We start from the raw sequence: 27,577 nt of genomic DNA, 5'->3' as shown, positions 1-27,577 counted from the left end.
ATAAATGATAAGGGTAAAATTCTAAGATATATATCGCATCATAGATATAGCGATTTGAATTAGTTGATTATATACAATCGAATGATAAGCAATTTTCTTTTGATAATGTTAATATTTTAAATCCCCTTATAACATTAGGGAGTACGGCCTTACCATTAACAACATTATTCTTAATCATTTTGATATTGATAATGTTATTTTACTTCGGCTATAAATTAACCAAATTTGTACTTATTAAATCAATAAGAATACCGTCAGAAGAAATAGTGGAAAATGTATCGGGACGAAACATTTAAGAATGGGGGGAGTTAACGTACCCAATTCTATTGAGCTCTTATACGAGTTGTAAACAATCTTTGGTTTTCCAAAACGAAAACAATTTCAATCTTGGGCCTCCGCCTAATTTATTTCTAATATGTACAATCTCAAGGGCTCCCGCCGCAATCCCAATCTTTGACACTCGCCTAAATGGAAAACCAATGTTTGCCCACACCCGGCTTCTCATAAACAATCTCACTCCCGGCTTTCTGCAGATCCTGCACTTTAGGCATTTTACAGTTCTCTCTTTGGATGACGAAATCCAATACTCGGGATGGCGAAATCAATTGAAATGTTTATAGAAAAACTATTCCCGAAAGGGATCAACGATGCAAAGATCAGAAAGTTCAAGTCAGTCTTGATCCAGAAGCGACACCGCAAAGTCGAGCTAAAAATTAAGATCGCGCAAACCCTTTGTCCGGAATCCTTTGTGACCCTCTACTTAAATCTATATCAGTGAAGTTAGAAGTAAAATAAAAACGTTTTAAAAACACAATCCGCTACCGCAGTTATTTAATTGGCGCCCAACGTGGGGCGACGTTGTATAAAAAGCACCGAATAATAAAAGTGTTGCGTCGTGCCGAAACCCGAAGGACAATTAATTAATGGAATAAATCCTTCAGATATAAAAACGCGGAGTGACTGTGAGATATAAGATAAGAACGAGGGGGAACGTTGTGAGTTGCTGCGGACACCGCAACTCTACGGTTATACCCGATACTAAGCAAGTATAACTCTCCTCCAGCAGACGCCGCTAATATTAAACGACACGACAAAGAGTGCGTGCGAGAGAGACAGAAAATCAGTCTGAGCGTGACGTCGGGCGCTGCGTAGCCACTGAAAATTGATTTCTTGCTTTTGGCTACAAAAATGATCCGATCTGATCCAGATTCAGCAATCTGATAGATATGGTCATTATCTATGATTCTGCGTTTTTGGTTTTCTCTAATGTGCAATATTGTGGATGCAACAGATTTTCGTCCTTTAGGGGGCGGAAGGTGGTGGGGCGAAATTTTGAGATACACGTTTTATAGTGAGATCTAACAGAAGTGCGGATACCAAATTTGGTTACTCTAGCCTTAATAGTCTCTTAGATTTGTGGATGCCCCAGATTTTCGTCCTTTGCGGGGGCGGAAGGGGGTGTGGCGAAATTTGGACACGAAACGGTCAAGGTCCGATATCACAGGAGTGTGGATACCAAATTTGGTTGCTCTGGCTCTTATAGGTTCTGAGATCCTTGAACTCATATTTTGCAATTGACAAAACCGACCCTGAAACCTGTGTGTTAGAGAGAGACAGAGCGAGAAAGAATGAAATTGTTTTCTTGATTCTGGCTATAATCATTATTCGATCTGGTTCAGATTTTGCACTGTAGAAGATATGGTCATCTTCACCGATTCTGCGTTTTTGGTTTTATCGTATCTTTAAAAATGTGGATGCCACAGATTTTCGTCCTTTGTGGGGGCGGAAGTGGGCGGGGCGAAGTTTTGAAATATTTTTGTAGCAGTGACATATCACAGAAGTCTGAATCCAAAACATCGTTGCTCTAGCTCTTATAGTCTTTGAGCACTAGGCGCTGAAGGGGACGGACGGACGGACGGACGGACGGACAGACGGACGGACGGACGGACGGACGGACGGACGGACGGACAGACGTACAGACAGACAGGGCTCAATCGACTCGGCTATTGATGCTGATCAAGAATATATATACTTTATGGGGTCGGAAACGATTCCTTCTGGACGTTACACACATCCACTTTTACCACAAATCTAATATACCCCAATACTCATTTTGAGTATCGGGTATAAAAAGTGAGATAAAAAGGAAACAAACCGGAGCTTAGGGTGTGCAAAAATAAATACAATATACAATACAAATACAAATACAAATACAATACAAAATACAAATAAATACAAAAGCTAATCAAGACAATTCAAAAATACAAAAAAAACCAAAGTTTTTAAACAAAACCAACCAAACCAAAACACAAAGAAAGTGAAACTATCAGCTAAACCAAAGAAGGAAGACCCCCAGAAGACCCACTTAAACAAAGAAATTTAAGAAGGAAGACCCGTTCGAAGACCTGTCAGCCAAATCAAGAAGGAAGACCCGTTCGAAGATCTGTCAGCCAAACTAAGAAGGACGACCCCTACCGGATAGTTCGTGAGCAAAAGTTGTATTAATAAATATATAAGTTCAATTAGGTTATATTAGATTATAAAAACAAACATATAAGAAAAATTTAAGGTGGATCAACTAACTTTAGATTTTGAAAAACTAAAAATGATTAACTCACAAACAAGGACCGATCTCACTGCAGATCTGGTAGCACTTCAAATTTCACAAGTACAGGAGCAAATAGTAAATTTAAAACAACAAATAGAAACTAAATCCGATCAGGTATCAGATTATCAGGCAGAAACAATAGACGAGACAATAAAAGATGACACCACATTAAAGGTAATAGAATCCCTACTAATTTTCAATGGTGGATTAAACCAATACTTAGGATGGAGGGAAGCTGCAGAAACTGCAGTGAAGTTATATAAGAAAGGAAGTAAGCAATATTATATTGCCTTAACAATTTTGAGAAACAAAATAACAGGACCAGAACATGACGCACTGACCAACCACGGGACAGTTTTAAATTTTGATGCCATACTTTCACGACTTGACTTTGTTTACAGTGACAAGAGACCAATTTACATAATAGAACAGGAGTTAAGCGTTCTCCGACAAGGGAACCTTTCAATAATAGATTTCTATAACGAGGTTAACAAGAAAATGAAATGAAAATAAAATGTTAATAAATAAGACAATAATGACTCACGGAAAGGACAGTGAAATCACGAAAGAATCAAATAAGAAAATTAGAGACAATGCTTTACGCATTTTTGTCACTGGCCTAAACGGCGGCATTGCAGAAATCCTATTTTCATTGAATCCCCCAGCTTTACCGAATGCCTTGGCAAAGGTACAGGAATTGCAATCAAATAACATTCGGGCCCAATTTGCCTACCAATTCAGTGGCCCCAGAAATTCAGGGAATAATAACTACAATACATTAAGATTCAACCAACGACAACCAAGGACTAATAGTTCACCATTCGACCAAAAAAGGGATCTCCAGAGGAATAACATGTCATGGGGACAACCCTATTTCTTGGGTAATAGACAAAAAAAATCAGGCCCCAGAACCAATGGATGTAGACGAATCGATACAAATCAAGAACCGACGGAACAGCAATCAATTCAGGGGAAATAATAATAATAGAAATTATCGGGAGAATACTAACGGTTATTATAGGAGAAATAATAACAATTATAACCAAGCTCAGCATTTTAGGGCAAACGTAGTACCGAATAATCAGTCTAACGAAAATCAGGCGCAGAAACGAAAGCCAAACGAAATGTCGGAACAACCGGCTAATAAAGCAATGCGGATAAATAACATTGAGGAGGACCATTTTTTAGATCAGCCCCCGAAGTAGGTCTGCCCTACTTAAAAAGAGTAGATAAAAAAATAAACAGAGAATTAAAAGTTTTGATAGATACGGGAGCAACTTCCTGTTATATAAAAAAGGGAATTTACGAAAATAAAAAAGAATTATCAATTTATAAGAAAGTTGCTACAGTGAATGGGTTTTCAATAATTAAATATTTCCATAATATAACTATTTTCAACACAAAACAAGTGTTTTATGAAATAGATGGAATGGAGGCAGATTTACTAATAGGATTTAACCCATTAAAGAAAATCGGAGCTGATAATTTTTTTTTTATTAACGGAAAATTCCAATTATGGTGAAAGGTTTTACTGAAGAAGAGGGAGGGGCAATTATAGGGCAAAGGCTTTCAAATATTAGGAGCTCCTAAGAGGAACCTATATAATATCAATCAATTAAAAGATTAATAGAAAAATATTTTTATAATCAAATTAATTAACAACATTGTTTTTAGATCAATTGAAAGCAGTGGTCAAAATTTTAGCGGATCAAACTGTTTTAATAAAGCAGCTGGTAAGGGGGAATTGAATCCCATTCGGGGACAGTTCCCAATAAAACGTGAGGAAGAGCTGGAAGAAAAAATAAAATTAAATAGGGACATTTATGTAAGTAAATCTAAACTCAAAATTTTATGACTTTTTTCTCTGTCTTATCTTTATATTTTAATGTTTCACTTACAGATTACAGCAATGAAATCAATTCTCCAGCCAGCTGGCGTTTTGAGCGGCTTGAATTTTATTTTGAGTGAGGACATTGTTCTGGCATATAACGTCGATGGGTCCAAGGGAAGAAGGCCCTTAGGACCCACAAAGAATTTTTTGCAGCTTTGCTATGTAAAATACCATTTACACTTCTAGAGATATAAAAATTTTTCATATAAATTAAAATAAATATTAATTACAGAATGTATTTCGCCTGGCGATGAGCCCCCCGAAAACACTGTGCGGAGGCAATGCAAAGGATGAAGAAAAGGGTTTTTAAGAAGAAGTGTCTTGCCAAAAACCAGGAGTAGGCTAAGCATCATATAATTAAAAATTATTCGTTATATTGAAAGACATTGTGTTTTTATTTTTGTATTATTCCAGACTGCCAGATTGACTACTACCAGTAGTCAGTTCGGAACCAGTTACTGGTAAGTAGGTCAGAGCTAGCTACAGGTAATCGAAGGGTAGTCGAGTGGGGAACTAGTTGCTGGCTTTCTACTCGTAACTAGTTCGGAACTACCTCCTGAGCTACGGGTAATCGAAGGGTAATCGAGCGGGAACCAGGGGTGGTTCCGCCCTAGGACATGCAAGTTAACGTACCCAATTCTATTGAGCTCTTATACGAGTTGTAAACAATCTTTGGCTTTCCAAAACGAAAACAATTTCAATCTTGGGCCTCCGCCTAATTGATTTCTAAGATGTACAATCTCAAGGGCTCCCGCCGCAATCCCAATCTTTGACACTCGCCTAAATGGAAAACCAATGTTTGCCCACACCCGGCTTCTCATAAACAATCTCACTCCCGGCTTTCTGCAGATCCTGCACTTTAGGCATTTTACAGTTCTCTCTTTGGATGACGAAATCCAATACTCGGGATGGCGAAATCAATTGAAATGTTTATAGAAAAACTATTCCCGAAAGGGATCAACGATGCAAAGATCAGAAAGTTCAAGTCAGTCTTGATCCAGAAGCGACACCGCAAAGTCGAGCTAAAAATTAAGATCGCGCAAACCCTTTGTCCGGAATACTTTGTGACCCTCTACTTAAATCTATATCAGTGAAGTTAGAAGTAAAATAAAAACTTTTTAAAAACACAATCCGCTACCGCAGTTATTTAATTGGCGCCCAACGTGGGGCGACGTTGTATAAAAAGCACCGAATAATAAAAGTGTTGCGTCGTGCCGAAACCCGAAGGACAATTAATTAATGGAATAAATCCTTCAGATATAAAAACGCGGAGTGACTGTGAGATATAAGATAAGAAAAAGTGAGATAAAAAGGAAACAAACCGGAGCTTAGGGTGTGCAAAAATAAATACAATATACAATACAAATACAAATACAAATACAATACAAAATACAAATAAATACAAAAGCTAATCAAGACAATTCAAAAATACAAAAAAAACCAAAGTTTTTAAACAAAACCAACCAAACCAAAACACAAAGAAAGTGAAACTATCAGCTAAACCAAAGAAGGAAGACCCCCAGAAGACCCACTTAAACAAAGAAATTTAAGAAGGAAGACCCGTTCGAAGACCTGTCAGCCAAATCAAGAAGGAAGACCCGTTCGAAGATCTGTCAGCCAAACTAAGAAGGACGACCCCTACCGGATAGTTCGTGAGCAAAAGTTGTATTAATAAATATATAAGTTCATTTAGGTTATATTAGATTATAAAAACAAACATATAAGAAAAATTTAAGGTGGATCAACTAACTTTAGATTTTGAAAAACTAAAAATGATTAACTCACAAACAAGGACCGATCTCACTGCAGATCTGGTAGCACTTCAAATTTCACAAGTACAGGAGCAAATAGTAAATTTAAAACAACAAATAGAAACTAAATCCGATCAGGTATCAGATTATCAGGCAGAAACAATAGACGAGACAATAAAAGATGACACCACATTAAAGGTAATAGAATCCCTACCAATTTTCAATGGTGGATTAAACCAATACGTAGGATGGAGGGAAGCTGCAGAAACTGCAGTGAAGTTATATAAGAAAGGAAGTAAGCAATATTATATTGCCTTAACAATTTTGAGAAACAAAATAACAGGACCAGCACATGACGCACTGACCAACCACGGGACAGTTTTAAATTTTGATGCCATACTTTCACGACTTGACTTTGTTTACAGTGACAAGAGACCAATTTACATAATAGAACAGGAGTTAAGCGTTCTCCGACAAGGGAATCTTTCAATAATAGATTTCTATAACGAGGTTAACAAGAAAATGAAATGAAAATGAAATGTTAATAAATAAGACAATAATGACTCACGGAAAAGACAGTGAAATCACGAAAGAATCAAATAAGAAAATTAGAGACAATGCCTTACGCATTTTTGTCACTGGCCTAAACGGCGGCATTGCAGAAATCCTATTTTCATTGAATCCCCCAGCTTTACCGAATGCCTTGGCAAAGGTACAGGAATTGCAATCAAATAACATTCGGGCCCAATTTGCCTACCAATTCAGTGGCCCCAGAAATTCAGGGAATAATAACTACAATACATTAAGATTCAACCAACGACAACCAAGGACTAATAGTTCACCATTCGACCAAAAAAGGGATCTCCAGAGGAATAACATGTCATGGGGACAACCCTATTTCTTGGGTAATAGACAACAAAATCAGGCCCCAGAACCAATGGATGTAGACGAATCGATACAAATCAAGAACCGACAGAACAGCAATCAATTCAGGGGAAATAATAATAATAGAAATTATCGGGAGAATACTAACGGTTATTATAGGAGAAATAATAACAATTATAACCAAGCTCAGCATTTTAGGGCAAACGTAGTACCGAATAATCAGTCTAACGAAAATCAGGCGCAGAAACGAAAGCCAAACGAAATGTCGGAACAACCGGCTAATAAAGCAATGCGGATAAATAACATTGAGGAGGACCATTTTTTAGATCAGCCCCCGAAGTAGGTCTGCCCTACTTAAAAAGAGTAGATAAAAAAATAAACAGAGAATTAAAAGTTTTGATAGATACGGGAGCAACTTCCTGTTATATAAAAAAGGGAATTTACGAAAATAAAAAAGAATTATCAATTTATAAGAAAGTTGCTACAGTGAATGGGTTTTCAATAATTAAATATTTCCATAATATAACTATTTTCAACACAAAACAAGTGTTTTATGAAATAGATGGAATGGAGGCAGATTTACTAATAGGATTTAACCCATTAAAGAAAATCGGAGCTGATAATTTTTTTTTTATTAACGGAAAATTCCAATTATGGTGAAAGGGTTTACTGAAGAAGAGGGAGGGGCAATTATAGGGCAAAGGCTTTCAAATATTAGGAGCTCCTAAGAGGAACCTATATAATATCAATCAATTAAAAGATTAATAGAAAAATATTTTTATAATCAAATTAATTAACAACATTGTTTTTAGATCAATTGAAAGCAGTGGTCCAAATTTTAGCGGATCAAACTGTTTTAATAAAGCAGCTGGTAAGGGGAATTGAATCCCATTCGGGGACAGTTCCCAATAAAACGTGAGGAAGAGCTTATAGCACTGGAAGAAAAAATAAAATTAAATAGGGACATTTATGTAAGTAAATCTAAACTCAAAATTTTATGACTTTTTTCTCTGTCTTATCTTTATATTTTAATGTTTCACTTACAGATAACAGCAATGAAATCAATTCTCCAGCCAGCTGGCGTTTTGAGCGGCTTGAACTTTATTTTGAGTGAGGACATTGTTCTGGCATATAACGTCGATGGGGTCCAAGGGAAGAAGGCCCTTAGGACCCACAAAGAATTTTTTGCAGCTTTGCTATGTAAAATACCATTTACACTTCTAGAGATATAAAAATTTTTCATATAAATTAAAATAAATATTAATTACAGAATGTATTTCGCCTGGCGATGAGCCCCCCGAAAACACTGTGCGGAGGCAATGCAAAGGATGAAGAAAAGGGTTTTTAAGAAGAAGTGTCTTGCCAAAAACCAGGAGTAGGCTAAGCATCATATAATTAAAAATTATTCGTTATATTGAAAGACATTGTGTTTTTATTTTTGTATTATTCCAGACTTCCAGATTGACTACTACCAGTAGTCAGTTCGGAACCAGTTACTGGTAAGTAGGTCAGAGCTAGCTACAGGTAATCGAAGGATAGTCGAGTGGGGAACTAGTTGCTGGCTTTCTACTCGTAACTAGTTCGGAACTACCTCCTGAGCTACGGGTAATCGAAGGGTAATCGAGCGGGAACCAGGGGTGGTTCCGCCCTAGGACATGCAAGTTAACGTACCCAATTCTATTGAGCTCTTATACGAGTTGTAAACAATCTTTGGCTTTCCAAAACGAAAACAATTTCAATCTTGGGCCTCCGCCTAATTGATTTCTAAGATGTACAATCTCAAGGGCTCCCGCCGCAAGCCCAATCTTTGACACTCGCCTAAATGGAAAACCAATGTTTGCCCACACCCGGCTTCTCATAAACAATCTCACTCCCGGCTTTCTGCAGATCCTGCACTTTAGGCATTTTACAGTTCTCTCTTTGGATGACGAAATCCAATACTCGGGATGGCGAAATCAATTGAAATGTTTATAGAAAAACTATTCCCGAAAGGGATCAACGATGCAAAGATCAGAAAGTTCAAGTCAGTCTTGATCCAGAAGCGACACCGCAAAGTCGAGCTAAAAATTAAGATCGCGCAAACCCTTTGTCCGGAATCCTTTGTGACCCTCTACTTAAATCTATATCAGTGAAGTTAGAAGTAAAATAAAAACGTTTTAAAAACACAATCCGCTACCGCAGTTATTTAATTGGCGCCCAACGTGGGGCGACGTTGTATAAAAAGCACCGAATAATAAAAGTGTTGCGTCGTGCCGAAACCCGAAGGACAATTAATTAATGGAATAAATCCTTCAGATATAAAAACGCGGAGTGACTGTGAGATATAAGATAAGAAAAAGTGAGATAAAAAGGAAACAAACCGGAGCTTAGGGTGTGCAAAAATAAATACAATATACAATACAAATACAAATACAAATACAATACAAAATACAAATAAATACAAAAGCTAATCAAGACAATTCAAAAATACAAAAAAAACCAAAGTTTTTAAACAAAACCAACCAAACCAAAGCACAAAGAAAGTGAAACTATCAGCTAAACCAAAGAAGGAAGACCCCCAGAAGACCCACTTAAACAAAGAAATTTAAGAAGGAAGACCCGTTCGAAGACCTGTCAGCCAAATCAAGAAGGAAGACCCGTTCGAAGATCTGTCAGCCAAACTAAGAAGGACGACCCCTACCGGATAGTTCGTGAGCAAAAGTTGCATTAATAAATATATAAGTTCAATTAGGTTATATTAGATTATAAAAACAAACATATAAGAAAAATTTAAGGTGGATCAACTAACTTTAGATTTTGAAAAACTAAAAATGATTAACTCACAAACAAGGACCGATCTCACTGCAGATCTGGTAGCACTTCAAATTTCACAAGTACAGGAGCAAATAGTAAATTTAAAACAACAAATAGAAACTAAATCCGATCAGGTATCAGATTATCAGGCAGAAACAATAGACGAGACAATAAAAGATGACACCACATTAAAGGTAATAGAATCCCTACCAATTTTCAATGGTGGATTAAACCAATACGTAGGATGGAGGGAAGCTGCAGAAACTGCAGTGAAGTTATATAAGAAAGGAAGTAAGCAATATTATATTGCCTTAACAATTTTGAGAAACAAAATAACAGGACCAGCACATGACGCACTGACCAACCACGGGACAGTTTTAAATTTTGATGCCATACTTTCACGACTTGACTTTGTTTACAGTGACAAGAGACCAATTTACATAATAGAACAGGAGTTAAGCGTTCTCCGACAAGGGAACCTTTCAATAATAGATTTCTATAACGAGGTTAACAAGAAAATGAAATGAAAATGAAATGTTAATAAATAAGACAATAATGACTCACGGAAAGGACAGTGAAATCACGAAAGAATCAAATAAGAAAATTAGAGACAATGCCTTACGCATTTTTGTCACTGGCCTAAACGGCGGCATTGCAGAAATCCTATTTTCATTGAATCCCCCAGCTTTACCGAATGCCTTGGCAAAGGTACAGGAATTGCAATCAAATAACATTCGGGCCCAATTTGCCTACCAATTCAGTGGCCCCAGAAATTCAGGGAATAATAACTACAATACATTAAGATTCAACCAACGACAACCAAGGACTAATAGTTCACCATTCGACCAAAAAAGGGATCTCCAGAGGAATAACATGTCATGGGGACAACCCTATTTCTTGGGTAATAGACAACAAAATCAGGCCCCAGAACCAATGGATGTAGACGAATCGATACAAATCAAGAACCGACAGAACAGCAATCAATTCAGGGGAAATAATAATAATAGAAATTATCGGGAGAATACTAACGGTTATTATAGGAGAAATAATAACAATTATAACCAAGCTCAGCATTTTAGGGCAAACGTAGTACCGAATAATCAGTCTAACGAAAATCAGGCGCAGAAACGAAAGCCAAACGAAATGTCGGAACAACCGGCTAATAAAGCAATGCGGATAAATAACATTGAGGAGGACCATTTTTTAGATCAGCCCCCGAAGTAGGTCTGCCCTACTTAAAAAGAGTAGATAAAAAAATAAACAGAGAATTAAAAGTTTTGATAGATACGGGAGCAACTTCCTGTTATATAAAAAAGGGAATTTACGAAAATAAAAAAGAATTATCAATTTATAAGAAAGTTGCTACAGTGAATGGGTTTTCAATAATTAAATATTTCCATAATATAACTATTTTCAACACAAAACAAGTGTTTTATGAAATAGATGGAATGGAGGCAGATTTACTAATAGGATTTAACCCATTAAAGAAAATCGGAGCTGATAATTTTTTTTTTATTAACGGAAAATTCCAATTATGGTGAAAGGGTTTACTGAAGAAGAGGGAGGGGCAATTATAGGGCAAAGGCTTTCAAATATTAGGAGCTCCTAAGAGGAACCTATATAATATCAATCAATTAAAAGATTAATAGAAAAATATTTTTATAATCAAATTAATTAACAACATTGTTTTTAGATCAATTGAAAGCAGTGGTCCAAATTTTAGCGGATCAAACTGTTTTAATAAAGCAGCTGGTAAGGGGGAATTGAATCCCATTCGGGGACAGTTCCCAATAAAACGTGAGGAAGAGCTTATAGCACTGGAAGAAAAAATAAAATTAAATAGGGACATTTATGTAAGTAAATCTAAACTCAAAATTTTATGACTTTTTTCTCTGTCTTATCTTTATATTTTAATGTTTCACTTACAGATAACAGCAATGAAATCAATTCTCCAGCCAGCTGGCGTTTTGAGCGGCTTGAACTTTATTTTGAGTGAGGACATTGTTCTGGCATATAACGTCGATGGGGTCCAAGGGAAGAAGGCCCTTAGGACCCACAAAGAATTTTTTGCAGCTTTGCTATGTAAAATACCATTTACACTTCTAGAGATATAAAAATTTTTCATATAAATTAAAATAAATATTAATTACAGAATGTATTTCGCCTGGCGATGAGCCCCCCGAAAACACTGTGCGGAGGCAATGCAAAGGATGAAGAAAAGGGTTTTTAAGAAGAAGTGTCTTGCCAAAAACCAGGAGTAGGCTAAGCATCATATAATTAAAAATTATTCGTTATATTGAAAGACATTGTGTTTTTATTTTTGTATTATTCCAGACTGCCAGATTGACTACTACCAGTAGTCAGTTCCAAAACGAAAACAATTTCAATCTTGGGCCTCCGCCTAATTGATTTCTAAGATGTACAATCTCAAGGGCTCCCGCCGCAATCCCAATCTTTGACACTCGCCTAAATGGAAAACCAATGTTTGCCCACACCCGGCTTCTCATAAACAATCTCACTCCCGGCTTTCTGCAGATCCTGCACTTTAGGCATTTAACAGTTCTCTCTTTGGATGACGAAATCCAATACTCGGGATGGCGAAATCAATTGAAATGTTTATAGAAAAACTATTCCCGAAAGGGATCAACGATGCAAAGATCAGAAAGTTCAAGTCAGTCTTGATCCAGAAGCGACACCGCAAAGTCGAGCTAAAAATTAAGATCGCGCAAACCCTTTGTCCGGAATCCTTTGTGACCCTCTACTTAAATCTATATCAGTGAAGTTAGAAGTAAAATAAAAACGTTTTAAAAACACAATCCGCTACCGCAGTTATTTAATTGGCGCCCAACGTGGGGCGACGTTGTATAAAAAGCACCGAATAATAAAAGTGTTGCGTCGTGCCGAAACCCGAAGGACAATTAATTAATGGAATAAATCCTTCAGATATAAAAACGCGGAGTGACTGTGAGATATAAGATAAGAAAAAGTGAGATAAAAAGGAAACAAACCGGAGCTTAGGGTGTGCAAAAATAAATACAATATACAATACAAATACAAATACAAATACAATACAAAATACAAATAAATACAAAAGCTAATCAAGACAATTCAAAAATACAAAAAAAACCAAAGTTTTTAAACAAAACCAACCAAACCAAAACACAAAGAAAGTGAAACTATCAGCTAAACCAAAGAAGGAAGACCCCCAGAAGACCCACTTAAACAAAGAAATTTAAGAAGGAAGACCCGTTCGAAGACCTGTCAGCCAAATCAAGAAGGAAGACCCGTTCGAAGATCTGTCAGCCAAACTAAGAAGGACGACCCCTACCGGATAGTTCGTGAGCAAAAGTTGTATTAATAAATATATAAGTTCAATTAGGTTATATTAGATTATAAAAACAAACATATAAGAAAAATTTAAGGTGGATCAACTAACTTTAGATTTTGAAAAACTAAAAATGATTAACTCACAAACAAGGACCGATCTCACTGCAGATCTGGTAGCACTTCAAATTTCACAAGTACAGGAGCAAATAGTAAATTTAAAACAACAAATAGAAACTAAATCCGATCAGGTATCAGATTATCAGGCAGAAACAATAGACGAGACAATAAAAGATGACACCACATTAAAGGTAATAGAATCCCTACCAATTTTCAATGGTGGATTAAACCAATACGTAGGATGGAGGGAAGCTGCAGAAACTGCAGTGAAGTTATATAAGAAAGGAAGTAAGCAATATTATATTGCCTTAACAATTTTGAGAAACAAAATAACAGGACCAGCACATGACGCACTGACCAACCACGGGACAGTTTTAAATTTTGATGCCATACTTTCACGAGTTGACTTTGTTTACAGTGACAAGAGACCAATTTACATAATAGAACAGGAGTTAAGCGTTCTCCGACAAGGGAACCTTTCAATAATAGATTTCTATAACGAGGTTAACAAGAAAATGACCTTGTTAATAAATAAGACAATAATGACTCACGGAAAGGACAGTGAAATCACGAAAGAATCAAATAAGAAAATTGGAGACAATGCCTTACGCATTTTTGTCACTGGCCTAAACGGTGGCATTGCAGAAATCCTATTTTCATTGAATCCCCCAGATTTACCGAATGCCTTGGCAAAGGTACAGGAATTGCAATCAAATAACATTCGGGCCCAATTTGCCTACCAATTCAGTGGCCCCAGAAATTCAGGGAATAATAACTACAATACATTAAGATTCAACCAACGACAACCAAGGACTAATAGTTCACCATTCGACCAAAAAAGGGATCTTCAGAGGAATAACATGTCATGGGGACAACCCTATTTCTTGGGTAATAGACAACAAAATCAGGCCCCAGAACCAATGGATGTAGACGAATCGATACAAATCAAGAACCGACAGAACAGCAATCAATTCAAGGGAAATAATAATAATAGAAATTATCGGGAGAATACTAACGGTTATTATAGGAGAAATAATAACAATTATAACCAAGAATAATCAGTCTAACGAAAATCAGGCGCAGAAACGAAAGCCAAACGAAATGTCGGAACAACCGGCTAATAAAGCAATGCGGATAAATAACATTGAGGAGGACCATTTTTTAGATCAGCCCCCGAAGTAGGTCTGCCCTACTTAAAAAGAGTAGATAAAAAAATAAACAGAGAATTAAAAGTTTTGATAGATACGGGAGCAACTTCCTGTTATATAAAAAAGGGAATTTACGAAAATAAAAAAGAATTATCAATTTATAAGAAAGTTGCTACAGTGAATGGGTTTTCAATAATTAAATATTTCCATAATATAACTATTTTCAACACAAAACAAGTGTTTTATGAAATAGATGGAATGGAGGCAGATTTACTAATAGGATTTAGCCCATTAAAGAAAATCGGAGCTGTTATTGATACAGGAAAGGGGACTTTAAGTTATAAAGACAATGAGGAGAAACTAATATATGACGAGGTCCTTTCTTTAAACAAATTAACCTTTATAGAAGGAAAAACCATCCTTCCGTTGAAGGAATATATAATAAAAAAATATTTTGAAGAAGAAAAAGAAATGAAAAGTAATTCAGTAAAGGTAGAAGGAAGTTTATATAGCTTGGGATCAAAAAATCCTGAGCACGCCGACGAAAAATTATCCGTCAATAGTTTGGGATTCAAATATCCTGAACCCGCCGTCGTTGAATTATCCGACATCCAAAGTTTTAATAGTTTGGGATTAAAGAATCCTGAACACGCCGTCGTTGAATTATCCGACAATGAACAATTTAAAAGTTTGGGATGCAAAAATCCTGAACGCGCCGTCGTAGAAATATCCGACATTCAAAATTATGCAAATTCTGAATTGAAAAAAATGAAATTGTATAACACAATAACCTACAAAGAGGACAATTTAGGAAATCTCAGAGAGAAAATGGTATCTATCATCGAAGAAGACCATGCCAATATAAATTTACAGTAACCGTTCAGAACGGATATAAAAGGAGAGATTAACACTGAACATGATAGACCGGTATATGGCAAGCAGTATCCGGTTAACGATTTCGTTAATAACGAAATAAGTAAAATGTTAGATGAAAGTATATTCAGACCTAGTAAAAGCCCATATAATTCACCGGTAATAGTAGTACCAAAGAAGGGAGTAAATGAGTACGGAACTCCTAAACATAGATTAGTAATAGACTTTAAGAAACTTAATGAAAACACCATACCGGATAGATACCCTATGCAAGATCCTTCAGTAATCCTTGCCAATTTAGGTAAGGCAAAGTATTTCTCGGCCATTGATTTAGAGTCAGGTTTCTATCAGATTTTAATGAGGGAATCAGATATTGAAAAAACATCTTTTTCCATAAATAACGGCAAATATGAATTTCTAAGAATGCCTATGGGATTGACGAACGCTCCCAGAATTTTCCAAAGGGCAATGGACGATATACTTAGAGAACAAGTTGGGAAAACTTGTCACGTCTATATGGACGATATAATAATATTTTCAAAAACTATAGAACAACATTATAAAGATCTAATTCATATAATACAGATATTGCAAAACGCTAACATGAAAATTTCCCTAGAAAAGTCTAAATTCTTTCAATTGGAAACCAAATTTCTGGGATACATTGTTTCCCAAAATATCATTAAAACAGATCCAGACAAAATCTTCACAATACAAAACTATCCAATTCCTAAAAATATCAGAGAGCTACGTAGCTTCTTAGGACTAACAGGGTATTACAGAAAATTTGTCCGAAATTATGCTACAATTGCCAAACCATTAACAAAATATCTGAGTGGAGTAAATGTGGAAAGTTTCACGAAGGGCATCCAAGAAACATTAATACAGCTGGATGAACCAGCAATGGGAGCATTTAATAATTTAAAGGACAGTTTAATAGCACATATTGAATTAGTACAACCAGATTACAATAAAAAATTCACATTAACCACAGATGCATCGGACATAGCAATAGGTGCAGTTTTGTCGCAAGATGGGAATCCCAAACCATTTATTTCTAAAACTTTAAGTAAAACCAAGCAATTATATGCTACTAATAAAAAGGAATTATTAGCTATTGTATGGGCATTAAAAAATTTGCGAAATTATTTATACGGAGTGAGTGAAATTGAAATACATACAGATCACCAACCTTTGTCCTTTGCAATGTCGCAAAAAAAATCCAAATGTTGAAATGAAACGTTGGTATTACTTTATAGAAAGTTTCACACCAAAAGTCATTTATAAGCCAGGCTCAACTAACGTAGTAGCGGACGCTTTATCTCGGATTAAAATAAATCATATGACAGATAGTGATGTCGACCAGACAGATTCAGAATCAGACATAAATACTCAGCATTCAGCAGAGAGTAGTTTTGAAAACGTCATTCAAGAGACTAGCAAGCCTCTAAACCAATTTAAACAGCAGCTACTATTAGCGCAAGGGAGATTCACAGTTCATGAGTTAGTAAGAGTTTATGAAAATACCCGACATATTATTGAATTTGATACGGTAGACAATCTGCTAATCATTTTAAAAGAATTTATTCAGCCTCACTTAACCACAGGAATACACTGTGGTATTCCTATACCTTATCCAAAATAAGCTAAAGGAAAACTTCATAAATAAATTTCTCTTCACGAGAAAGTTCCTCCAAGATGTAGTAAATTCAGAATATAAAGCTATAATTATAGAAGAAACACATTGCAGAGCCCATAGAGGACTAGACGAAAATTACAAACAAATAACTTAGCTGTATTATTGCCCAAACCTGCACAAAAAATTAAAAGAATATATAAAAAATTGTGAGATCTGTAACAAAAACAAATATCACAGACACCCTGTAAAAATTCCAATTGGGGAAGCTCCCATTCCATCAAAAGAAGGAGATCAATTACACTTAGACATATACTATGCCCAAAACCTAACATTCATAACTTGTATAGATTCTTATTCCAAATACTTGGTGGTCAAGGAAATTCAAAGTAAATTAGACATTGAAAATAAGGTAATGGAAATTTTGCAACACTTTCCGTTAGCAACATCTTTATGACTGACAACGAACCAAGCTTTACTTCAGCACAATTTAGATCATTCATACAAAGAAGTAACTTAACTATTTATTATGCTGATCCCAGACACAGCACCGCAAATGGTCAGGTAGAAAGGGTACATTCCACACTAACAGAAATAGCGCGGTGCATCAAGGATGAACTAAATCTAACAGATTATTCAGAAATAATAATAAGGGCGGCACTGAAATATAACCTGACGATACATTCAACGACCAATCAAATGCCATATGACATATTGTATAACAAAATAGAACACAAGCATAATCCAATATTACTTAAGGAAGCTCAGACCAAAATGCTTAAGCTACATAACAAAGATAGAGGAGAAAAAGATTATAAAATAGGAGAAGTAGTTTATGAAAAGAAATTCGGGGAAAGAAATAAACTTCAATCCCGATACAAAAAGCAGGTAGTTAAGGAAAATCGACCGAATAAAATTATAATCAACAATAGAAACAGAATTATACATAAAGATAACATCAAATATTAAATATTTTTTTCCCAGAAAATGTATGCGAATATACTAATACTGACTTTTGTTATATTGACGACTTCGGAAGTAATTGACTATACGCATAGTGACTATCTATTGCTCAAAGACGACAGAGACGTTTACACTTATGAAACATACGCTGAACTTTTCCATATTACTAATTTGAGTTTTTATAGAGAGATAATTAATAAAGAATCCAAATATGTCAGCAAATCAATTAATTCAGACGATGAGTGGGAAATATCAATGGACTTAAGTCTATTAAAATTAATGATTTCAGAATTAGTTCCAAAACGGAATGAAAGGGGAATAAATGAATTAGGTACCATTTGGAAATGGATAGCAGGCAGCCCTGATCATGACGACTTTTTGAAAATACAAAATAAAGTAAATGAATTAACTGAAAATAATAATAAACAATTTGTAATAAATTCCAAATTTTTCAAAGAAATTGAATTGCTATCAAATTCATTAAAAAATGTCATCTTCAATGAAGAAACGATACTGAGAAAGCATCGTTTAAAATTAATAACTTTTGACCTACTAAATTTAGTTGATACCATAACCCTCTTAAAAGTAAACATTTTCAATACAAAAATTTTAAATAAAAACGAAATAGAGGACATTTATAAGCATGAAAAACATCCTGTTGAACTGTCTGATCTGCTGGACATTGCAACGGTTAAAATAATTCGAAATGCTGATTTAATAATCATTTACATAAAATATCCTCAAATTAAAGATATTTGCAAGTTTTACTATGCAAGAGCCATCTCACAAAATGATGGAATGTTAGTTATAAGTGAAAAAGTTTGTGAATGTAAGGAGAAATACTATTTAATGAATAATTTTAAAAGTGAAACTTTTAACAATTACGCACAAATAAATTTAAAGAAGACCTGTTTCACCAAATTACTTAATGGCTTTAAAGACAACTGCACTAAAAAAAAGGGGAAAAAACAAAGAAATAGACATCATTCAGGATGGTGCCATATTAGTTTCAGGCAAAAATATCGTAGACAATACTACTTTGTTAGGATCGTATCTCCTTATATTCAACAACACAATTGTAATAAATAATATAACCCACATAAATGATAAGGGTAAAATTCTAAGATATATATCGCATCATAGATATAGCGATTTGAATTAGTTGATTATATACAATCGAATGATAAGCAATTTTCTTTTGATAATGTTAATATTTTAAATCCCCTTATAACATTAGGGAGTACGGCCTTACCATTAACAACATTATTCTTAATCATTTTGATATTGATAATGTTATTTTACTTCGGCTATAAATTAACCAAATTTGTACTTATTAAATCAATAAGAATACCGTCAGAAGAAATAGTGGAAAGCAACATTCAAATACTATCAGAACTTCAAAATGTATCGGGACGAAACATTTAAGAATGGGGGGAGTTAACGTACCCAATTCTATTGAGCTCTTATACGAGTTGTAAACAATCTTTGGTTTTCCAAAACGAAAACAATTTCAATCTTGGGCCTCCGCCTAATTTATTTCTAATATGTACAATCTCAAGGGCTCCCGCCGCAATCCCAATCTTTGACACTCGCCTAAATGGAAAACCAATGTTTGCCCACACCCGGCTTCTCATAAACAATCTCACTCCCGGCTTTCTGCAGATCCTGCACTTTAGGCATTTTACAGTTCTCTCTTTGGATGACGAAATCCAATACTCGGGATGGCGAAATCAATTGAAATGTTTATAGAAAAACTATTCCCGAAAGGGATCAACGATGCAAAGATCAGAAAGTTCAAGTCAGTCTTGATCCAGAAGCGACACCGCAAAGTCGAGCTAAAAATTAAGATCGCGCAAACCCTTTGTCCGGAATCCTTTGTGACCCTCTACTTAAATCTATATCAGTGAAGTTAGAAGTAAAATAAAAACTTTTTAAAAACACAATCCGCTACCGCAGTTATTTAATTTGCATGTGTTAAATTCTCCGCTGAAATACATTGCGGGTAATCGATCTGGAACCAGGGAGGTGAGAATGGTAGCTAGTGCGGCACCAGTGCGGAACTAGTTGCCTGGTACTAGAGGGCTATGCTGAAAATGTATCTCAAAGGTATATTTGCATACGTTCATGGGTAGATAAGGCCGTGCAAATGATTATTTTTTGAACATCCAAACCATCATACTATAAGAAGAGGATTGGAGCTACAGGTATAATAGGGAACAGTCTTTTCTTTCTGGTCTTTAAGTTTCAGCTTCCTTGATCTATTTCAACAATCTATGTACACTCGAATCTCTTCTTTAAGCACTTTCCTCAGAGATGTTGCTTGATAGTTGCTTTCCAGGGCAGAGAACAAATCGTGTGCCTTGTACGACAGCTCATAAAAGTGACTCATCCTCTGAGAATGTTGGCCTGAATGGATCCCAAAAAAAAAGAGTGAGGTAAAGAAAAAAACGAAGCGAGAGCCTCAAGTCGGAGGCTTTCTTTAGCCGAACAAAGAATATTCATTACTCATAATTACAGGGATTGCCAGAACGATGATAATGATGATAATGATTGGCATACGGATCGGTACCAAAGATTGTGGCTAATTGCATTTGGAGTTTAGTGAGAGAAATTCGAACAGTTGAATCGGTAAGCTAATGCATTAATGCTGGTAAACTTCTAAAAATAATGATGGCACTACAGAAACAGAAACAACAGAACTCTAAACAAAGACATCAGAACCGAGCAGAACAGAGACAGATTTTCGACGAACATGTGTGCGGCCTGTGCCACCATTGAAGCAGATCCAGACACAGATACAGACACCGACAATCCCCCGGAATCTGCAACAGAGAGCACACAAATTACATAAAAGCTGAACGGCAGTACACGTACGATCATTGACTCTGGGGCCCATTGACAGAAAACAAAAGTCAAACTCAGAGTTATGCACGCGTCGTAGCGGCGTGGGGAAGAGGGGACTGGGCGAATGGGGGTCAGAGAGCGGGCCAAGCGGACAAGGCAAAGGGGGCGTGACTTGGCCAGTTCGTTACGGAGTCGTGGCCTCAGCTCTTTATTTCGCATTTTGAAACTAAGTGCTGTTAAAAACGCCATTATCTAATTGCCAATGTTACTCACTTTGGCTTTATCCACTTGAACCACTCTTTCAACGTTCCACTGATCTCCAAAAATAGTATCACAGTCGAAACAGTCTCAGTCTCAAGATCGATGTACTCCGCTGACTTCAAAGTTCGTGTCTGTTCGGATATCGCCACTTGTAAGCTGTCACCGGGAGTCGTGTGTCTTTCAACACGATCATACAACAGCATGAAGAAGTCAAAGAAATCGTTTATAAAATCGGTCAAAGTTTTTCTTTAACTGGAGTGTCGTATATATATCATACGTATGTTCCTTTAAGCAACACAAACATATCTTTTGAATGTCTAGCCAGGTGAAAGCCCCATTCCGCTACAGCACAAATTTGTATAATTCCCGAGTAAAATAAACGCGAACGTGAACATAAGTTAGAGGCAGTAATGAGCCCGCTACTTGAACTTGCTACTTTAGATTAGCAACTGCCGCATGCGTGGCAATTGATGTCATCGACGTATGTGTGCCCCACTTGGGGGTTGCATGAACCCAACGTTGTCTTTGTTCTCGCAGGGAAAAAGGGCGGCGACGTCGGGCATGCTGTGTGTCATTTGTGACATGACTCCTTCTACTCCTTCTCTTCCTCCTTATGGGTTCCTTCGCCTAATGATTGCATCTCATTGGCTTTGCTGCGTCGTTAACTTGGCTTAAATGGCACGCCATAAACTAGTGGATCTCCCCGGGTCCCCTGCTTGGCTGTCGTAATTAAGAAATTAATAATCGCATCATATGATGCAGGGACAGGCTGCACTGCAACTCCAAAGCCCCCGCCTGAAGGTTCTACACGCTGCCTGCTAATTGCCTCTGACGTGAGGCGTAAATGATAAGAAGCAAACAACATTGAGGGTCGCTGAGGGTCCCGCCTCCTCTACGCGAGTAGTTCATTGCCACCACTTGCAGAAGGAGTCTCACACTCTGCTTCCGCGGGCATCCGCCAGATTAACATCCTCATTCCAAGAGATCTTTGCGTTCGTCTAATCAAAGCATCGTCTTCCCACTAATTGAGTTGCAAAAAACAAACCCAAAGCCTCGAGGTACTTTGGATACAGGTGTTGCTCCCGAAAAGTTGTTGCCAAATACAGCGGCCGCTCCAACAATGGGATGACAGAATGGAAGGGAGCCCACAAGATACTAAACCACAAGCTTGCCCAACTTCCGAAAACGACTCCCCCCACTCCACTCCACTCCACTCCACTCGCCATCCACACGCAGCTGGTGTTGTACATAAGTATAAGTTTTTCGAATGGATATATGTATGAATGACATGAGTGGGTTTAGTTTGCATAAAAAATAAGATTGAACTCGTTCGGAGATCGCTTGTGTTACTAATTTCAGATGTGGGGCCAAGTTTTGTGCTCTTATAAGGTTATTGTTCGGAGATGCAGAGCTTTGTCTAAAGATTCACAAAGCTATTAGCCACAAAACAGCTCAATCTACACACATGCTATATACGTATTGTTCTATTAATATTCATAATTATGGGAGAACCTATTCACATAATATATACCATTTTCCGAAAGCCCCTGGTTAAAGTATTTCATAGCCCGACTGTTATCCATTAGGTAGCCCTGTGTTAAATCGTAGCCAAATAATCTCCAATATGGACACTTTTAGTAGACCAGCAACGATTTGGCTAAACATTTACAACTTAATGGTCTACAGCCTACAGTTTATCGGCTGTGTGGCCTGCTCTATAAATATTAATTTCCCACATCAGGTATGTAGATTCTAGACCACCCACCAATTAAGTGCGCCCCCTCAGACACAGTGAGGGCACGGGCGAATAGAGTAAAGTAAGTCAATCACCGACAGAAACGAGGCTACCTCCGCGCACACTCCATCGCATCTCTTCCTCCTCGTATTTATAGCCACTTTTCTGAATCAGCTTTTCGCTTCTTTGCGTGTCTCATTCATTCATGAAGTTGTGGTCTTACTATGAATTCACTCTGAGCTTGAAACTGAGGCTGATTCTGGCACCACAATGATGTGGATGGATCGACTGGGGTTCACCAGGGGCTTCCGTGGCTCGTGACTGGTGTGTGTGGGAAAGTGATTACAAGTGGATTAGATGTAACGGGAGTAGAGTATGATATGACACTTGCATCAGCAGCAGCAGCAGCCACAGCAGGTGGAAACAGCCAATGTTATATTGAGGGTGTAATACTTAGTCCTCTAAGAAGCAGCTAAGAAAGAAGACCCACAACACGGTCGGCACAAGAAGGCCCAAGAAGAAGAAGGTCCCAGCAAAAGTGGGCTTTGGCTTACATCAGAACATTTGTTGTTGCCGTTAGCTCCAATCAAACCTCCCCTCTCATCCGTTGTTCCAGTTTTTCGGTAATTTCCATTCGTCACGTCAGAGAGGCATCGCAACCAATTTCATGGCACTGCAAGTGCATTTTCAACTTGAAATTGAAACTGAAAACAAATGGAAATTGGAGTACCAGTGGGTGTGGAAGTGGGAGTAGGACTGGGAGTGGGAATGGCACTGCAAGTGGGCGTGGGGAAATTGGAGGCCATGTGTGTGTGTGTGCTGGCGGCGGGCGGAAATGAGTCACTCTTCGGTGGTGGTGTCTCGAGAGGCACTAATTAAAATTCATATTTTATGAGGCGAATCGAAAATGGAAATTCGATTTGGGGACAGAGCTTAGGGCACAGCTCGGCGGCACACAGTCTCTCTGCACTGACTAATTGTGTACATGATTGATCTTGTTGTTCCCATAAATTAGTTAGCTATCATTTAAGTGGCTTTTACCTTTGCTGCCTTTCAGAATGCTGCTCGGGTGGCCTGGCGGTCGTCCTATGGCTGCTGGGCCTCCGTTGATTCCATTATTGGTTATCCCATTTCCAGGCAGTCCAGCGATGAACTGATTGTGCACCGTCGACATCTGGCTGTTCAGCGAGGCAGCATCTTCGCGAGAGGCAGAGTTCCCAGCGGTGGCTGCGGATGCCGTTGTGCCTGTTGCAAGGGCGGATGATTTCTTCACTGCCGGCGGCGGCGGCGGGGGCAGAAGGTGGTGGACGCTGCCGGGGGGCGCCATTGCGGACTTATCCGCATTGCCGTTACCAGCCACGTCTGAGCCAGTTGCAGCGGCCTCACAATTATCATCGACGCTGTCGCTGATGTTGCAAATGAATTTCTTGCCACTTCCGTTGGCCAGGCTAGAACTCAGATTCGAGTTTCCGTTAAATGCTGCAAAACTAGTTGAGACCGGAGCACCAGCACCGGCATCGGCACTGGCACTGTCACTGGCAGCAGCAGGATGTGGATGTGGATGTGGATGTGAGTGCGAGAGTTGGTGGGAAGCATTCAGAGGCGCCAGCTGTTGCTGTTGCTGCGGCTGTTGATAGAAGTGATTGTTAAAGTGCTGTTGCTGCTGTTGTTTCTGCTGCTGTTGCTGCTGATGTTGCTGTTGTTGTTGGAGCATTAGGTAATCAGCGGCAGACGATGACGACGCTGCTGCTGTCTTGGCCATTGGTACGCCTCTGGCTGCCACGCCCGCTTCTCCACCGCCAGCTATCGTCGTGGTTGTGGCTGTTATTATTGGCATTTTAATCCTCTCCCTCCTCTACGTTGGTCCAAATCGTTTTTCTATAGTCTACAGCTAACCACAAACGGTTTGCTTCGCCATTGCATTCGATCGCTGATATTCGCTTGGGGATATTCAATGCTCGTTCTGTTCTGCTCTGTTCTCTGTTATTTGTCTTGCGGGAATGTTTCGCTAAACTCTGAGCGCCTCTTCGCTTTGGGGCCTTAATTCATTTGTCATTGAGCATCCATTCGTAGGCATCGCATCGCAATGGCAAGAAGCTGTAAGATCGAACGAGAATTAAACGAGAATTCATGAATTATCATCACGCAAAGTGATACAAAATACAATAAAATTACCATGCAAACAACAAACAATGGCAAACACTCAAAGTTTATACTCTATCAAAAGATATTTTTATGCATAGTTCAGGAAATTATTTTGTGGAAGGCCCTGGCACTGCAATTAGTCATCGAAATTCTATGAAAATGGATGTGAAACCCCAAAGTATCCCAAAGTAGAATCGATCCAGACAGTCGTCAGATACTTTGAACATCCTAACGCTGCTGCAGTCGCCACTCCTTTCCCAAACAAAATCCAAAAACAAAGCCATCCAGTTAGACGACATCTCCAGCGCCAGCTCCCGGCTAGACACGATCATTGTTCGGCGGTGGCAGAGACTGCAGCTCCCAAAGTGGAGGCCACGTCCGTTTGGTTTCAAGGAGTCCCCCCGCTGCTGCTGCAGCATTGTTGACATTCGTCGAAGAATCAACGTCGGACTTTCCCATGGCAGGTACATATATAATTATTTTCAGTGCACATTCCATGCCAAGGCAAGCTTTTTTCTCTTATGATTTTCGCCAGTTACAGTAAAAGCCGTTGAAATAGAGTAAAGTTTTTTATCCAGCCTTGAGGAGTGGATCATGTCATGAAAGTGTTTTTCTTGCTAAGTTGCGCACGCTGTTTATGTTTTCTACTGAAAGACTTTCTTTCATTAAATATTCGCAGGGGCCAAGCGCTGCCGTAGGAACAAACAGGGGTTTCCGGACTCTGGTTTCGCATAAATGTTTATGAATATAAAACGTAGGGAAATAGTTTATCCAAAACGTTGACTCACGGACACGGACCCGACACGACAGAATTATGAAAAGTGAATAGGAGGGCGAAAGAAAATTAACTGTGCGAAAAAATGGGCAGCAAGCACGGCAGCACCATTCAGTTCAGTTCCTCTCAAGCGAAAAATGTACTCCAATGAGAAGCAGCAGCAGCAGCAGCAGCAGTGGAAGAACCGAGGCGATGCGAGGCTCTTCAGAGGGAACTCTGCGGGTAGCAGCGTAGCACTGACATTCACCAACAAAGAATGCCAGCAACAACAGGCAACAACAGGCGGGGAGAAACGAGTTTTTCAGAGCATGGCATGCCACCACATCGCGGCAAACGAAAACCGAAAGGTAACCCCCCAACAACCACAGACAAGAACTCTCTGGCTCTGGTGCTGGTGATGGTTACTGGGTACTAGGTAGGTTGGTACTGGTGGTGGTTCAGGCACTTGCCACTTGCCACACGGGGCACGTAGGCGCTGCGCAACGGCGACCTGCGGTTCAAGCCTTGGTGGAGTGGACCGATCGCTCAGCCACCTGTCGTCGTCGTCGTCGTCGTCGTCTGGCGGTTGGCGAAAACTTCACGTAGCATTAGAGAAAACCACGCTCAAGACCCAAAGCCCAAAGCCACTTTCGACTGCAATCAGGCGACCAGACCAGACCAGTTGCAGTTAACAAGGGAGCAGAGCAGCGGCGGGCCGGGGACAACAACCGCAAAGATGGAAAACCGAAAAAAAAAGGAAAAAACACAAAAGCCATCATTTCACTTCATGGGTGAAATTCATCATCAGCGTTTAAAGCCGTCTGTGAGGCGGCTAAAAATGCAGTAGATGGCCCGTTTAAAAGCCGAACCAGAGGGCGAAACAAGCGATTTCGGTTTTTATAAGAAAAAGATCGTGATTGTGGAAAGCAGACTTGCCGCAAAATGGAATTATCTGGCCACATACAACACCTAATTGCCATCAATCATCGACGAGCATACAATAATTATCCATAAATAAACTTTCTGCATGGGAATGAATCGAATAATGGTCACTGCCATCAGCCATTGGGCAGAAATTGGAAAACTGTCAACGCAAGATAAACAATTTTGAGGCAGCACAAATTAACTTTCAAAGTTCGCACCTTCTTTTGTTGTTGTTCGTTCAGATCAGCAGTATTGGGAGGCGATTGGCACGGACACTTTCCATTTTATTTGGTTTTTATACCCGATACTCAAAATGAGTATTGAGGTATATTAGATTTGTGGTGAAAGTGGATGTGTGTAACGTTCAGAAGGAATCGTTTCCGACCCCATAAAGTATATATATTCTTGATCAGCATCAATAGCCGAGTCGATTGAGCCCTGTCTGTCTGTCCGTCTGTCCGTCCGTCCGTCCGTCCGTCCGTCCGTCCGTCCGTCTGTCCGTCCCCTTCAGTGCTCAAAGACTATAAGAGCTAGAGCAACGATGTTTTGGATCCAGACTTCTGTGATATGTCACTGCTACAAAAATATTTCAAAACTTCGCCCGCCCACTTCCGCCCACACAAAACACGAAAATCTGTGGCATCCACATTTTTAAAGATACGATAAAACCAAAAACGCAGAATCGTAGAGGATGACTATATGTTCTAGAGTGTAAAATCTCAACCAGATCGTATAATTATTATAGCCAGAATCAAGAACACAATTTCATTCTTTCTCGCTCTGTCTCTCTCTAACACACAGGTTTCATGGTCGGTTTTGCCAATTGCAAAATATGAGTTCAAGGATCTCAGAACCTATAAGAGCCAGAGCAACCAGATTTGGTATCCACACTCCACACTGGGGCATCCACAAATCTCAGAGA

The 27,577-nt window shown here is 38.4% G+C and overlaps 1 long non-coding RNA gene and 1 pseudogene across 1 annotated transcript; one reads left to right on the top strand and one right to left on the bottom strand.

The window, feature by feature from the left end:
- Positions 1-27,577, bottom strand: part of LOC117192808 — a 49,361-nt pseudogene that overhangs the window by 20,559 nt on the left and 1,225 nt on the right.
- On the top strand, positions 8,017-8,449 carry LOC117192813. The gene is made up of 3 exons (XR_004474454.1): positions 8,017-8,106; positions 8,182-8,335; positions 8,406-8,449. It is a non-coding gene; the product is annotated as an uncharacterized LOC117192813 (long non-coding RNA).

The sequence above is a fragment of the Drosophila miranda genome (assembly GCF_003369915.1).
Source record: "Drosophila miranda strain MSH22 chromosome Y unlocalized genomic scaffold, D.miranda_PacBio2.1 Contig_Y2_pilon, whole genome shotgun sequence".
NCBI lineage: Eukaryota > Metazoa > Arthropoda > Insecta > Diptera > Drosophilidae > Drosophila > Drosophila miranda.
Note: the sequence above shows the minus strand (reverse complement) of the source record. Positions and strands in the feature narration are given on the sequence as shown.